The sequence below is a fragment of the Mustela putorius genome, unplaced genomic scaffold (assembly GCF_011764305.1).
Source record: "Mustela putorius furo isolate JIRA1106 unplaced genomic scaffold, ASM1176430v1.1 tig00537284_pilon_pilon_pilon, whole genome shotgun sequence".
NCBI lineage: Eukaryota > Metazoa > Chordata > Mammalia > Carnivora > Mustelidae > Mustela > Mustela putorius.
Window position 1 is genome coordinate 4,262,093 of NW_025422422.1, and position 14,505 is coordinate 4,276,597.

The window sequence follows — 14,505 nt, forward strand, 5'->3', positions numbered from 1 at the left end:
ATACAGGAGTATGACCTTACAGTACATAAAAGATTTCATATCTATGATCTCTCTTCACCACCCACAGGAAATGGGTAATGTTATTATCTCCATTAGAGGGTTGAGGAAACTGAAGTTGAGGGAGATTTTCTTACTCACGTATGGCAAAACCACCCAAAGATGGCAGAATCAAAAGACTGTCCCACTGGTAAAAGGAATTGGGGATTACCCCCCACCATGAAATTTTCCAATATGGAGCGTTAATGAATGACTCTCTTTGTGTGTCCAGACTGGGGTAGGGGGGACACTAAGCCCCAAGGCTTTAAAGAACAGCTGCATCTCCAGTCAGAGCCTGTGTCATCCACAGACTCAAACGGTGGGCTCATGACTGCAGCTGCTGCTGGCTGTAGGCAGCCCTGCAGCTGTTACTGGGAGGTGGACTCAAGAAGAGCAGGGAAATAGAATCCTGTAAAAATAAGTGTGCTTTTGTGTATGTGCGTGATACTCTCCCTTTTCAGGGCTCCCGGCGTTCTAAGGAAGTGATGTCATGATTCCTTACAGGAAGACAGGATTCGGTGAGGACAAGTGAGAAAGCCAGCAGAGGGGAGGGGAGGGTCTTACTAGCCTTCCCTGGGCATTCTTCAAAATGGAAAGCAGAGTGTCTGAGGGCTGCACAAGCTTTTTAATTATCAACATTTGTGATAAGTCCTGCAGCAGGATGTTCTTGGAAGAGCCGGGGAGCCCGAAGAGTGTCTAAGGAACAGACAGGGGGATTGGGGATCAATGTCTTCCTTCCCTGCCCTTCCATGCCTTCCCCAACGATACCAGCTGTTGCCGTCTTATGGATCCTAACAGCTTTTCTGATGCTGCAGGGGCTGTGCTTGCGGATGAGCCCTCCTTCTGTGTTCTCTTTTGGATTCTTATTTCCCATCTGACTTGTCCCTAAGGTTCCCATTCCTTCCCCCACCTTTCCCCTTCCTCCAGTCTGGACCTGCCCTTCTCACACAGGTCCAGACTGTGGAAGACAGGCCACTTCCCCCATTGCTATTCCTTGGCTAGTGCAGGTTTTCTGCCTAGGGTCTGTGGTGTCAGCCCACTGCCTGTCCCAATCCAAAGTGTTCTTTCTGGTCCACACTGACTTCCAGCCAACACCTTGGTGGCCTCTGTTGCACGTACACTGGGTTCTGTGCAGGCTGACACAAGGGGTGGTGAATGGATATGTGGCCCCCAGACGCCAACATTTTCCTTCTTTTCTTATCTAATTCCAGCTGCCTAGTTCCCTCTCTGGCCTATAGCACTGCTTCTCTAAGTGGGAACCCAAAACCACCTCACTCAAAATCTGTGGGGGTAGATTCCAACCATTTGATTTTATAACAGACTCTTCAGATGAGTCCTCTTAGGAAGGTTGGCTTTGGGAACCACTGGGGTAGCACTTGGCCATCCTTCACCTGGCGCCTGGTCCTGTACATGGAGGCCCATGGTGTTTCCCTGTTGATGCTTGTCAGCCTCATCCGTCCGAGACCCTCCCTCATTTCTGCCGGAGTGCAGCCCTGTGGGCTCTCTCTGAGCTGTGCAACATCACTCAACGCCATTCTTACTGGGCTGGAAGAGTAATGACATCCTTTGTGGCGTCTCCAAGCTAGTTTTGCTCTCACGAAGTCGCTTCCAGATGGGTTAATGCATTCGATGTACAATACAGATTTCCCAAGTACTCCGTCTACGATGTATAGGAAACCTCACTACATTCAGGAGACATCCCGGGAACCAGACAAGGTCCCTGTCCCAGGGTGCTCACCTTCTAGGACAGACATCCACAGTGTGATGGAGGTCAGGAATAGGCTCCAGGGTGTCAAATACAGCACACAACAATGACCATGAATGTGTCCATGTATATTATACTGGTAAGGAGATCTCTAGGTTTCGTAAAGGTTTAAAAGTTTTGTATAACACAAAAAAGAGCTAAGAGCTACCAGATGGTTGGATAACAATGATGAGTACTTTGAAATAGATAAAATGTCATCACTGGCAAGCTAGCAAAATGATGTCAAGTTGGGATTTTTGGGAACCCTGTCATTAGCAGGTCAATTATTTATCCCAGAATGGGTGATATCAAGATACAGAAAAGTTTCCTTAGGTGTCAAGGTCACAGGTGTCCCTCGAGGCACAACTAAATGCCACAGTCTCTCCTCCTGATAGTTATGTCTGAGTAAAATGAGGTTAGTACGGATGATGGTCACGAAACATGATTTGGCAGAAATAGGTTGCAGGTTATACCTTAAGAGCAGATGGGGTTGGGTGAGGGTGTGCTGGGTGAGATCTGAAGCTTTTGGGCCAGCGTCACCTCCTGCCTCTGCTCTTCTGAACACTGGGACTCACAGCTACATGGACGATGGGGAATCATTCAGAAGAGCTTCCTTAGGAGCAGACTGGTCCATGCTGGAATCTGGCCTGGGTGCTCAAGGGGGGAGATTTCTGCTTCTGGACAGGAACTTTGCAAAAGCCCCTGCCATGAGGTTGGGTTCTATCTGAAAAGAGCAGAAAGGATGCCTCAGACTCCCAATCTGCCCCCAGCTCAGCACAATCCAGAGACTTTGACGGGGAATGACGGTGGGGGAAGGGAAGAGGCGTTCCTTCTCAGATGGGAGAGAGATGGCGAGAGGAGGAGAGAAAGCTGCGGCTTGAGCTTTGAACGTGATCTCTCAACGTCAACAGGAAGACCCAGCACCAGCAACAACTTTCTTATGGCTCCCAATTTGGCACTTCTAAGGCCCCCTCTCTGGGGGTGGGGGATGGATTTTCCAAGGAGGAAGGAGACTTGCGGAATCTTCGGACCATCACAGATAGCCTCAGAAAGTGTGGGGAGAGCCCGCCATACTTGTTTTTCAGTGTATGGGGGGGCGGCTACTGGTCAAAATCCTACCCAAGTGGTTGGCGAATGCTGGATGATTACAGACTTCACCTCGAAATGATTGCATCCATCACTTCGTTCTGTTGACATCTTTGCTCTTTAGCACAGGAGCGGATTTCCTAGGCTGGTCACCTCAACGGGGGTATTATTCGTGGGCTTCCTCATCACCAGACCACCCTGTCCGCTGTCAGAAAGGAAAGGTCTGCGTTACTTGCAGTGCCCGAGCTCAGATCCTAGTTCCACCAGGATGACTTTTGTAGGAAAAGATTAAATAGGACAAAGCAGGCAGCGCACAGAGGTGTTGATGTGATTGGTTTCCCTCGCCTTTTACCTTTTTTTTTTCTTTTTTGAGTGTAGTTGACACACAATGGTGCATTAGTTGAAGAGGTACAACTCAGTGATTTGACACATTTAGACATTAGGCTCTGTTCACCCCAAGAAGAGCTGCCATCTGTCCACTTTTAATAGAGCAAATATGTAAGATTCTCATCAATCTGGTGCCAGCTCCTCTGCACAAGTCATTCTCCGAGCCTCTGGGTCCCAGCTGGTGCGTAGGATCAGCAAACCTGAAGGGCCGACCCAAGCCTTGCAGCTGTCAGACGGCAGGGATCTGTGCGAATGAGGAGTCGAAGCACAGGGAAAGCGTCGAGCCCGAGAAGAGCCGCAAAGGAAAAGGCAGCTGCAGGTTTGTCCCAAGTAAATCAAATTGTGACATTTATTGGGCTATTTCCAGAATAACACCAGCAAAACTGGAATGCAGGATAATCCTTTCCGAGAAGAAACTTAGCTAAGCAGCCTGCGAGAACCAGCCTTGTCTCCTGGAGTTTGCCCGGCTTAATGAAAAGTTCAGACTGGGACACACAGACCTGGGTTTTGATTCTGTCTACCATTTCTCAGTGACTCCAGGCAGGTTACTGAACCCCTCCCAGCCTCATGTTCCTCCTCCCTTAACAACAACAACAAAAGGCAAATCATAAATGAACCTTGCAGGGGGATGGTGCTGGTTCGAAATTAAGAAAAGGACTTGATAGATAGTTGATACTCAACATGTTGATATTCAATACTCAGTTTGTGACCAGGAGCACTCCACACCAGGGCACCAGGGTCCTCTGGACCTGGGGCCATCATTTCTTAGATTTGTACCTGGTACAATGCAGAGAACTGGGTGGGGGAGGAGGCAGGCAATGTTGGGGGTGGGTGGTAGAGGGGGAAAAGGAGATCAAAAGGCCTATAAATATCTGTCAAACTTTAAAATGCAAATCCCTTGCCTGTGGCCCTGTTGGGACCAAATCTTCCATTATCACCTTTCTGGGAAGAGCTCCAGAGGTGGGGGTTGGGGGGGGAAGGTTAAGCATAGTTGTTCCCTTCATGGAGTAGTTTGGTTTGGCTTGGTGAGATTTTGTGGCCAAGTCTGGATATGGGATAAATGTTTCCATTCAACCCAAACCTGGAAGCAAGTAGCAAGTTAAGACACCATTGCATATGCATATGGGTTTCTTTGTGGATAGACCATGAGTTCTCAAGGACATTGTCTCACCCTTACTGTAGCCCCTGCAATTTACATACTTGGCATAGAGTACTGGCTTGTTGGATGGATGGATGGATGGATGGATGGATGGATGCTTATTCCGAGTGATAGTTGATGACCTAGTTCTCAAGGATCCCCTTGCTCTATACTTCACTGGGAGCCATGATTGAAGGTGGGGGAACCTCCTCTGAGGGTGAACTGTGGCTCTCTGACAAACTCTTGGATGGTATATCCAGTGGCCAGGGCAGCCCCATGCCTGGAGGTTTATGACACTTCAGAGCAGCTTTGCCCTACAACTTGCCCCAAAGAGGTGGCCTTTTCCTATGAGTCCCCACTGTTGGGGACTTCTTTTTGAAGAAAGCATAGAATTCCAGGTGAATTCCACAAAAAGGAACTTTGAGGGTAAGAGAGCAAATAATTATCTGACACTCACTGTGTGCCAGGTCCATCTCCCTCACCGCACTGCATGACAAGTCAGAAGCATGGAGCATCAGTTCCTTTCTTTCCTCCTCTTTCCTTGCTGGCCTTGTTTCCTTGTGAAAATGTACTTGTATATAATGGGTGAGTGGGGTTTTCCCAAAACGTCTCTTACTAATGTCTCTAGTCTTGGATGACCTAAAATACATGTTACCAAAAACACATCTATCCTGGATAAACTCACTGATGCTAAGTCTTATCCAAGGACCTGAGAGACTTCCTCCCCCTAACTCTAAATTGCATCCACCAGGCAAGCCTCCTACCAATCACTCATCCCTAGAAAACCTCTGAGAACTGTCTGGATCCTCACTGACCACTCTCTTCTGCATTCTGATGCCCTCAGACACCACTACCTCTACACAGCACTCTGTGGCGTTGTTATCCCAAGAACATATGAGTTTGATATTACAACTAAGTTTGAAACATCCTGAAGGGAGTGACCAGATATTATCCGTGTGTACTCTGCAACATGCCTCACCCAGTACTAAATCCATCTTAAGAATTCAAAAAATGGCAGCATAATGGTGGTCAAACCATGGGCTTTGGCTTCAGGTGGATTTGGGTTGTTCAGAGGTTAACTTCATCCATTCATTCATTCAACAGGGGTGTATTAACAGTGGCAAATGTTAGGCACTATTGAAAGCTCTGGGAATATAACAAAGAACAAAATGAAGTTTCTCCTCTTGTGTTGCTATTCCAATGGTAAGAGCCAAATGAACAAAAAAGTCTCATGATTTGTGAAGAAAATAATGCAGAGTAAGAGGCAAGTGTGGGGGAGTGTGTGTCTAAGCAGTGGAGGTAGCTACTTAGCTAGCATTCTTTCAAAAATACCAGGTGAAGGGTGATAAGGGGCTTACTGTCCAGAAATCTGTGAGAAGTCCAGGCAGAGGGAACAACAAGTTCAAGAGCCAGAGTTTGACGAGCTTAAGGAAATGATAGAAAACCAGCACCATTAGAGTAAGGCAAGCGATGAGGGGGAAGAGGTGGGAGAGTAGGTCAGGGAGATAGACAAGGGTCAGCCATGGTGGACCTTATAGGCTCTGCCTGGGACTTAGGAATTTTTATGCAGAGCATGATGGGGGCTGTTAGGACGTGATTTGCAATTTCAGTAGATTTATCCGACTGACGTGTGTTCTGGGAAGGGCACCAGCGTTTTGAAGTAAGGAGATCAATTTGAAAGTCATTTCATGGTTCACACAAGGGCTGCTGGTACCCACCCTTTGTAGGTACAACACTGTTGGAAGGAAGTGTATGTCCTGTGTGACCACAGGCGTGTCGCTTTACTTCCCTTGGTTGCTTTCAAGATTAGTAAACCATGCATTTAGCTGATTGTGACAAGGCCTGGCCCATTGTAGGCCAATGCCTAAAGGTTATTCAGGTCAGAAACGACTGTTGAAGAGCAGAGAGTCTTAACTAAGGCTCTCCTGGGAACTTGTGGGTGACCTGTCTTGACAATGTTTGGCCCTGGTGGTTAGAGCTTAGCAGGAAGGGACAAAGCTCTGGGAGATTCAGTGTCCTGCTGTCCCTTACATTCTTCTCTCTCCTCACACACCCAAATCCCCTAATCTCCGCAAGGGTTGACTTTGGTGGTTATTTTTTGATTCTGAAAATTCTAGTAACTTTCATGATCATTTCTTGAATATCCACAAAACTACTTTTCTGGGAATCTGAACCACTCTGATTTAGTGGCCAGATTTCTATGCATCAAATCAGTACAGATCATTCCATCTCACTGATGGGTGAGATTGCTTCTTAAAAAAGTGCCATAGCCTTAGATAAATGCAGAGTAGACAGAAGCTTAATTTTTACCAAAGAATCTTTGGAGATAGACCAGCTCTGGGCTCCAGTCCTCCTCCTGCCTCTTACTAGTTGTTGACCTTGGCTAAGTTCCTCAGCTTCCCTTAGTTTCGTATATACATAGGGGATACAAGTGTCTGCCTTTCAGAGTTTTTGTGGGACATATATGAGGAATTTGAAGACTGAGTAAAGTGGGTGGACATAATAGGAAACACACAATCTCTGTTATTTCTCTTCTACCGAGATTCACTAATGTTTTGCATTGAGACTTTTTAAAAAGATTTTATTTATTTGAGAGACAGAGGGAGCATGAGCAGGAAGGAGGGACAGAGAGAGAGGAAGAAACAGAGTCCCCACTGAACAGGAAGCCAGACTTGGAGATCAATGCCAGGACTACAAGTTCATGACCTGAGGGGAAGGTAGATGCTTAATCTTGCATAAGAGACTTTTGAAACTGGAAAAACAAAAACAACACCAAAAAAAAATAAAAAAAAACTTTTGAAACTGTATGAATCTACTCAAACTCTTTATTGCCCATTATACTCTGTCTTGTCTTCCTACATAAACTAGAGATAATTTCAATATAACCATAGACATTATAATGAAACACATTTTAAAGGCATCCCTTGTGGTTCATCAATGGATTTAGCATACCAGAATCAGTAACACTAATAATGTATGTCTTTCAAGAGTCTGTGCATTCCCAATATGTAAATGAGTGTGAAGAAAGGAGGAAGTATCATTCTCTCGCTATGAGGAGAAACAGGCGAGATGAGGAAGACAGCTAGTCTCTTCGGAACTAGGACAATTACTCAGACCACTGCCTCCGAGGCTAAAGAGGGTCCTTTGGTCTGTTTCACAGGATGTAGACCAGGTCGTACTGAGGCCTTTGACACCTCCCATAGAACTATGCCAACTGTGAAGTTGTGGAGGCTTCACAAGGCCTGGACCGGAGACGCCAGTGTTTGGACAACCTGTAAAATAAGTCTTCTGCAGAGCGAACACTCTCAGCTTAATAGGGATCTAAATGATTTTAGCGATAATGACCACATTGGAGCAGTTACTGCAATAGGGATTACTTGAAAACAAAACAAAACAAAAAGGGAAAGGGTGTGAACCCTACCTTCCCATGGACACGGAATAAATCACTCATTCTCATTTCCAGATTCATAGTGTAGACAGCCCTTCCCAGCTTCGCTCAGAGCTGCTGAGTGGTGGAGGAAGAAGAGACTGACGTCATGATGAGGCAAACACTAGAGAATTCTTCCATTACGGCTCTGATCAAAGAACTCTAACAACGCAGGCAGTTTTTCCCATTTGAGAGGGGAGGGTCAACGTTGACTTTTTCAGGTCTTGGCACAGAATAATGCTGAGGAAGCCCAGATACTTAATCTCTATTAAAGAAGTTCTTCCTCAGCGCTTACAGGAACTCTTCCAAACATTAGCAAAATATTCAAAGTCAGGCTGCTCACAGAAGGGTCAGCCTACTTTGCTGATGACCCTCCCCTCCGTTGCCAAACAGGCAATTTATTGAATTTCTCTGCATAAAGAAGCCAGCCGTTCTGACCATCATCAGAGAGGATTCCATGTTTTTGGACTCTTACTGGGGCTGACTCTGCAGCGTGTCAATTTGAAAGGCAATGTGGCAAGTCCTTGTAAGAGGCTGACTCAAGCTGTTAGCTGAGCTGGATAAAAGCTTTTCCTGGCGAAGAAGGTGAGGAGGTGATAACCATTGTGGGTTGATCTGCAGATGAAAGGAGGTTGCCTTCAGTGATATTATTTATACTGTTTGACCTCAAGTGCTACCAACGCAATAGAAACAGTCAGCAGTTGGTTCAGCCTCTCTACCCTCAGAAGGCAAGTCTTCTCGCCCTGGCATCTTAAAAGGACTAAGGGGTGCCAGGGATCAAGCTGATGGAGGGAGGCATCCAACCAGATTTGCTCTTTCTCCATGGAGAATGGAAGAACTAAGACCCTGAATTCACCACCAGGCAATCCGCACCCATTCACGGAAGCTTCCTGTACCAGCTCCTCCCCCGGGTGCCTCAGATCCAGATGGACAAGATGGTCGTGGCTGGTGCCAGAGACAAAAACACAAATGAATCGACACAAAACGATATACAGGCAATAACTTAGAAGACTGTTGGAAATAGGAGGGATCCATAAGAAGCTAGATAAACCTTCCGAGAGAAAACCATACTCATAATGAGTCTTGATGGGTAAGCAAGAGTTGGTGAAGCAGAAAATCAAACTTTGGACAGAGTTCCGAGGGATACAAAAATATATAAGATTTGATCTCTGGAAGAGTTCTCAGTCTTGTCTTAGGAAAAGATAGATATGATTATCAAGAAGAATATTGTGCCTTCTGACTGCAAGGCACCCAACTAGTATTTGTTGAATGAATGAATGAATGAAATGTGATAAATACTCTCATGGAGGGACCCACAATTTCTCTGGGAGCACAACTAGAACAACTGATTCTGGTTGGAATTAGAGAGAAGTTATGACATTTGAATAGGTCCTTGATGGATGAAGAGGAGTTGTCTAGCTCACAGGGAAGGAGCAAGGTTTTGGGGTAGTGAGCAACTCATGAGCAAAGACAAGCATCTGTTCAAGGAATAACAAGGGGTCTTAGGCAGCTAGTGCCAAGGTTCATGGCTGGGAATGTCTAAGTTAAAGCTAGAGAGATGGGTTGGGGACCAGACTGCCCCAGCCTCATGAGCCATGCTGGAGTTGAGATGCTATTTTGCAAGGACTGTGCAGCCATGCTTGCCACAGTGGGGAGATCATTCACACAGCTAGAAATTACTGTACAGAGCGCTGTTTCAGAATCTGTGAACGAAAAGGATTCAGTCCCTGCTGTCATCAAGATTGTGTGTGCCAGCTGAAGCTCTTTCCAGCTGGGGGTTTTGGGAAAAGTATATTAAACTCCATAGACTTCAGCCCACTGTTAAGACACAGAAAGGCATAGGAGGCCTGCACAAAGTAGGTCCTCAGTAAATATGTTAGGTGACTGATCAAGATCAATATTACCAATTATATCTGAAAAAGCACATTATTCTGTTTCCAGTATTGTAACCTTAGCTCAAATGCCATACCTTATACGATCTCTTTTCTGATGACACTAACCTAGAGACAGCTTCCTTTTTCTGAAAACAACTCTCCCATCCTCACATGACTCCCTACTAGAATATTATGACGTCCACATTTTTTTACCCAAAGGGCTGGGCTTGGCTACATTCAGCTTAAATCCAAGTCTGAAAGTTTGCTCTCTTTCCAAATGACTGTAGCTGACACAGATACCATTAACTGGGAGCCTATAAGGTCTCAGTGGTGGCAGCCACTTTACAGATATTAAAACAACCTTATCGAATACCATTTACCACTGTCTCCAGGACCCAGCATAGTGTTTATCACATAGTAGATGTTACATAAGTATTTGAATAAATGAGTCTCAAAAAAAAAGTCAGAAAATGTCCCCAAGTTCACATAGAAAATCTGCAGAAAAGAATTTGAAAATAAGAATGTCCAAGAACATCGCCCATGCTACCTCCCAGTCATGCACAAATGTAGGGTCTTCCTTATTATAAAATCTGGAAGAAAACCCCAAACTTTAAGACTGATCATACAAAGCTCAGAGGAGTTAGGACAGAAAAGGGCCTTTGTCTGAAGCCAACAGGGAGAAACCAGTTCTGGGATTCTGGTAGCTTAGAGGGAGATCTTTGAAGAGCATTTTGGAGTAAAGCAAGCCAGTCAATGACATGATAAGCATGTACATAAGCAGTATTGTAGGATAGAAGTCTGTATTACTTGTAAAGTGACATCATAGACCAAATCAGCAAGGAATAGGAACAACATAGGAGGCTTAAAAAAAAAAAGTATAATCTGGACAATGAAAGAAGAGAAATCCTTCAGGAGGAGAAACCGAATATTGACATCAGAATTCATCTATTCATGCCTATATTCAATATGGAGTAAAATGAACCCAGCTCAGTCACTCCCAACTCATTTTGTTTCCATCTCATAAAATCCGTAGTTAAGAACACCTGTAGATGTCCAGAGTGAACAGTCAAGATAAGCAGATCCCTGGAGGAATATGGGGGTTTTGTTTGTTTTGTTTTGCTTTTGAGGAATGTTTTAATACGGATTACTGTTGCTTCTGAAGATTCAACACACTGCAATACAGCCCTTACAGAGTTGTTGAGAGGGTTAAGCAGCTTGTGAAGAGCCTAATTTGTACATAGTAGGTACTCACGGCATGTTCCTTTCCCTTCTCGCCCAGCAATTTTAAATCCAGTATCTTCCTCCTCCTCTATGAGCAGTTTGGGTGTGTGAATTGATGAGCTCACATACAAACTATTACATGTGGCTTATTCGGTCAGAATCCTTTAGCACCCTGGTCAGGTTTTCTGCTACATTTTGTCCTATTTTCTCCTTTGCCCTAAGATACCTTAGCTCGCCTTCTGCTCCGGATTTGTCATCACCTCTCCTCCATCCTTGGCATTTTCTTTGCCTGCAGAGGCATTTGTTCCCTGGAGACTGGTGCCAAGTAAGACTCTACGGTTGAAACTGATTGTTTACTATTCCATAAGCAAGCCCAACCTCGTCCTGGGTTCCATGTCCTTTCGTCAAACAATTAATTCTGTGCTAGCCAATATAATTTATTCCTGTGTGTAAATATGCCACACTTCCCTATCTTGCTCTAGACTGTCAATTCCTTGCAAATAAAAGTTGGGTTTTACACTACTTTGTACTTCCTGGCAGTCCTTGGCATTTGATGCATGTAATACTTACTCAGTTGACCGTCAATACATAGCTCTGGCATCTATCAATGTGCACCATCCAAATGACTTTGCTTGGAACCAGGAACCAGGTACAACAAGGCTTGGAACAACATCAAAGGTTAAATGTGTCAGGCACCTTGGAGCCTCTACCATCTTATTGCCATACTTGTATCCCCAGGGATGTCAGGAATTGGTTAAATAAGCAAATCTATAGATTAGGAGGGACATTTTAGCTAACGATCTGTATCTGAGTCAGAAATGCATATATAGCTGAAGTCATGAGAGTAGAAAATATCTAGACTGTATAGAGAGTAAGAGAAAAGAGGATACCAATATTTAAGAAGCACGCATATTTAAGCCTATGAGTTTAAAAATTATAGCCAAGTGATGCCTGGGTGGCTCAGTCATTAAGCCTCTGCCTTTGGGTCAGGTCATTATCCCAGGGTCCTGGCATCGAATCCCAAATCAGGTTCCTTGCTTAAGGGGAGGCTGCTGGGTCATTTCCCCTGCTTGTGCTGTCTCCCTCTCTGAAAAAATAAAATCTTTTAAAAAATAAATAATAAATAAAAAATAATAAAATAAAATTATAGCCAAGAAGGGGTACATACACCATAAAGAGCCAGTGTTGATATGGAAAACAAGAGAACAGAAATTTTCAAGAATGAGGGAAGTTCCGTAGAAACTTTTCTGCAGATAAGTAAATTTAAGACTAGAAGTTATTAGCTTTAGTAACATGGAGGCCAAATTGGTGACTTTGACAGGAAAATATAAACAATGAACAAAGATAAACTAATTTCAAGATTTCAATATTTACTCTAAAGCTATAGTAATATATTGCAATGATAGATTAGTAGAAAGAAGAGAGATTAACAATAGACCTACATGATTGACTTTCAACAAAGGCACCAAGGAAATTCATGAGGGAAAAGATAATATTTTTGTAACAAATTGTGGTGGCACACCTGGTTATCTGTATGGGGGAAAAATGTTCCTCAATCATTACCTCATATCATATGCAAAAGTTAACTTGAAATGAATCACAGACCAAAATATAAGAGGTAAAAAAAAACAAAAAACAAAAAACATTAAACTTGTAGAAGAAAACAGGAAAATTATTTGGATCACTAGGTTAGACAAAGATATCTTAAATATGCCACTGGAAACAAAAATTAATAAAATAAACATCAAAATTTAAAACATTACACTCTGAAACACACAGTTCAAATGAAAAGATAAGTCAGAGTCAGGCAAAGATTTGTAAAACACATCTAACAAGGAGCTTATAGCTGGAAAAAAATAAAGAACACTTTTAATAACATGAATATAAACAACCCAATTAAATTTGGCCAGAAAAAAACAGAATTTCACAAGAGGATGTATGAATGGCCCATATGCATATAAGATTCTTCACGTTTTCAGGAAAATGCAAATAAAACCATAAGGAGATATCACTGCATGCCTACTAGAATGGCTAAAATGAAAAAGACTGACAATATTATGTTTTGGTGATGATGTAAGGTAATTGGAACCTCCACATATTGCTGGTGGGAACACAAAATGATTCTATGCCTTTGGAAAAGAGTGTGGCAGTATGTGAAAAAATTAAACATATGGTGACTATATGGACCAGCAACCTTGGATAAACATCTCTCCAAGAAAAATGAGAATGAATGTCCACCTGAAGGCCTGTGTCTAAGTATTCATGGTTATATTTTCATATAACCAAAATGTAAAAACAATCTTATTTTTCATCAACTGATCAAAAAAGAATTACAGTATATTAATACTATGTCATACTATGCTGCAATGAAAAGGAACAGAGTATTAATATACACAACATAAATAAGTCCTAAAAACATGTGCTAGGTAGAAAGTCAACACAAAGACTCCATACTGAATGGTCCCATTTATAGAAATTCTAGAAAAGGCAAAGACATCGTGAAGGGAGATCTGTCAGCTGTTGTCTGGGATCAAGGTCATCTGAGAGGGTTAATAGCAAAGGAACACAAGGAAACTTGAGGGTGAAGGGACTTTTCTGTATCTTGATTATGGTAGAGTTTATACAGCTATACACAATTACTGAAATTCACCTTTTACACTTACAATGAGTGGATTTTATTGTATGTAAACCTTACTTCAATAAAGGAAAAAAAAGTCAGTGAAGTTAAAAAGGAATTGAGTCCTTAGCTATATTTCTGAGGACATAATCAAGATATTTAGCATGGAGTGTGGGATCAAGTGAGCAGTCCAGAATAAAACCCATTACCCCAGAGTAAAATTTTACCCTCATCTACAGTGTGTAGTACCAGGTTGTGCAACTGTTAACAGAACTTAGAGCTGTACACGCATCAGTGCCATAAGGTCAAAATGTAGTTCCTTGAAAAAAAATTTAAAAGTTCATTGTAGGGGCATATGGGGCACCTGGCTGGTTCAGAGGAGCATGTGACTCTTGATTTGGGGGTCGTGAGTTCAAGCTCCTGTGGTGCATTAAATAAATAAAACTTTAAAAAATGTACATTTTATGAGCACTTAAAAATTGAGATTACTGAACTATGTGAGTGCTAGCTTAAACTTGAAACTTTTCCCCAAAGAAATGCCATTCTTGGGGTGCCTAGGTGGCTCAGTGGGTTAAAGCCTTAGGTCATGATCCCAGTGTCCTGGGATTGAGCCCCACATCGGGCTCTCTGCTCAGCCAGGAGCTTGCTTCCTCCTCTCTCTGCCTGCCTCTCTGCTTACTTGTGATCTCTCTCTGTCAAATAAATAAATAAAATCTTAAAAAAAGAAAAAAAATGCCATTCTTGGTAGACATATTGTCAAGTTTTTCTAATGTAAGATCTTCGAAGGAAATGTACTATTTTCATATGTAAATTCGTGTCATATATAATCATTCTAAGCTATTTAAGGACATTTAGGAGATTCTTAAAAGGAAGCTTACACCAAAATCAAATGTGTTTAAGAGACACTCAAATGACTTAGCTCACATTCCATAGTTTAGGTGGCCTTAGGGAATCAAAAATGTCTCAACAGTCAAA